The sequence below is a fragment of the Bidens hawaiensis genome, unplaced genomic scaffold (genome assembly GCF_021521415.1).
Source record: "Bidens hawaiensis isolate Kalapana, Puna unplaced genomic scaffold, B.hawaiensis_p1.1 tig00012287_1, whole genome shotgun sequence".
In the NCBI taxonomy this organism is placed as follows: domain Eukaryota; kingdom Viridiplantae; phylum Streptophyta; class Magnoliopsida; order Asterales; family Asteraceae; genus Bidens; species Bidens hawaiensis.
This window is the reverse complement of record NW_027492001.1, coordinates 337,978-340,675: the sequence shown is the minus strand read 5'-3', so window position 1 is coordinate 340,675 and position 2,698 is coordinate 337,978. Positions and strand designations below refer to the sequence as shown.

General features: G+C 34.7%; 1 long non-coding RNA gene across 1 annotated transcript; it reads right to left on the bottom strand.

The window, feature by feature from the left end:
• Positions 1-334: 334 nt before the first annotated feature.
• On the bottom strand, positions 335-799 carry LOC143540654 (uncharacterized). The gene is made up of 3 exons (XR_013136625.1): positions 694-799; positions 539-612; positions 335-432 (listed from the first exon to the last, which is right to left on the bottom strand). It is a non-coding gene; the product is annotated as an uncharacterized LOC143540654 (long non-coding RNA).
• Between the last annotated feature and the right edge of the window lie 1,899 nt (positions 800-2,698).

Below are 2,698 nucleotides of genomic sequence, written 5' to 3'. Positions count from 1 at the left end.
AGCCAGCCTCGATTTCATAGATATCCGCCGACAATTTCTCATACTATTTCTTCACATTGATCTCGGATTTCCCAGGAACAAAAGCGCAGGTGTTGTAATTAATATCGCCCTGCCCAGAGCTTCTTTGATCTTATTAATTGTGGCTTGAATGCTGCAACTTTGTCTTCTGATGGAAGCACCACCTGCAACATGAATTCATAATATTTGAACTCTATAATCCAACCACCTTTATTTATTTTTTTTTACAAATGTGACAGCAAATTAAATTCATACAATAATATCATCAAGTGTATTCTTCTTCACAACATCAACAACAGAAATCTCATGTAATATACCATAGAACTCCGCCGAATAAGGTAGTCCTGAGATTTTAAATGCATTGAAGCGCCGCCCGCAAAGTGGAAACTTACAGGCGGAAATAAGTCCGAGACACTGAAAATAACATTAAAAACTTGATTATATCATTGGTCTTATTAGCTGATTATTAGTTAAATGATTATATTATATAGCTAAGATATAATGGGTATAGAAGAGAAACCTTGAGGTAATTATATAACACTTCTCTTCCTTATTTATAAGCGGCTGTACAGATTGTGAAACCGATTGTGAGATCTGCATAAAACAAATAGATACCAACATTATGGTTTGACCATTAGTCAACTCCAAAACCCGACTTTGACCTATTCAACTTACAGCATCCACAAACGGTTTAAGAGCGTCTTTAGCAAGGTATGCCAGAGTTGTTCCCGAGTCGATTATTGTTCCACCATGGTCGTCATCCGATAAGGCGAAAAGTGACGGGTCATGGATAATGTTTGACCATTGACAGAAATACTCTCCAAGTTCACATTATAATGTGGCCTGAAAAAATGTAAATTTATATTATCCGAACCATACCAATGCATATACAAAAGTGCCATTATAACTGAAGAAAACTAACTGTGATTGGATAATTGGAGTATAGACCATATGTGGCTCCACTATTTAACCAATGACCAAAATACCCCCGCCATTATCACCTCCAATAAGACAATGAGAGAATGCATTAGGAGCGGTTCCTTGTGCAGAAAGCTGTGAAATTACCGACAACCCGCTTTGACCAAATCCAAAGATCCCGTTAACCGCTCTATCAGGTTTAATAAAAAGCCCGATTTGAGACGTGGTACATCTGTTACATAAACCAGTACAAAACAAACTTAACAACATTTATATTCTTCAACTAAAATTATAAAACAACAAAACTTACAACTAACTCACCCAAATACAGATCAAGTAATTTAGCCCACTAACATGTTTAGGCTACTTGATCCAAACATAAATATATAGCATAGCAGAATTTTTAAAATTACTTATACAAATTTAGTTACACAGGCAATTTCTTCACCGACAGCTAATAACTTCTGTTGGGTATAACGGGTCTATGTATAACACCTAAAAAAACAACAGAGGAAACTCTCAGTTTAAATTTATAACAGTTAGCTAAGTATTAAAAGCACCAAAGCCTAGAAAACTTAACACATTAGGTTTGCATACAAATTTAAAGCAGCAGCTACACAATGCAAAACGTTGATGTTGTGTTCGAGGATCTGACCTAGGCGTTCAAGGTGTTTGATGAAGATGGAGATGGTATATCCGCACAGGAGTTGCAGGTGGTGCTCAAGAAATTAGGGTTTACGGAGACGAGTGAGATGGGAAGGATGATTAGGGATCAGAATGTTAATGATCGGGTTATATGATTTCCGGGTTTGAAGGATCCAAATGAGACCCATTTGACCCGCGAATTTATTTTAAAAAACCCAAATCAATAAGAGGTCATCATTTTAAAATGGGGCAATCTAGTGATACGAGAGGAGGTGGGGAGCAACGTGAGGCCTCCAATCGTATGCAATTATATAGATTGATTGATGATGATATTGAAACATGGTTAATATATAAAGATACTAGCTTTTAACCTGTGTGTTACGTCAGTTATTTAGATTTTATTTTTATATGACCGTGAATATATAATTTGAATATGAGTTTTGTTATTTTTTTGTTTTAAACAATTAAACCACCTACATTTCTAATTAAATGGCATCCAAAATCAATTACATAAACCTAATCCGAAGTGTAACATAATATCTTGTAAATGGTATAATCATCATTCATCAATTCATTAAACTTCACTTCTAAGCTAGCTAATTACTCTATCTACACAAATGTGCACTTATTTTAGTTTTCATGTAATTAAGATATTGTATACCACCCTTGATATACATATACTCTCTAGCAAATGCCATAATTATAACAATTTACTTTACTAGGTAAGGTTAGGAAATTGAATAAAGGAATAAAAGGATAAAGGATTCGTCCCTTTTAAGCAACATACATGAATTCAACTGTAAAATAGTAATTTTTAATGATGGTGTTCTTGGGTTGACATGTCGAACCCAAGCTGAGAACAACACAGTAGGGGTGAGAAAAATCGAGCCATTAACCAAAAACAAACCGTTAGCAGACGAACCCAAACCAAAAATGCCGGAAACCAAATTAGCAGAACATCGTTTATGATACAGATTCCACGACTTTATTCAAATGGCTTAAGAATTGATCATAATCAAAATAACCCGAACCGAAATACTCGGTAGACAAGCTTTACGCTTAAAAGTTTTTAATCAAATATCATAAATCATAAACAACAAACTTAACAATATACATA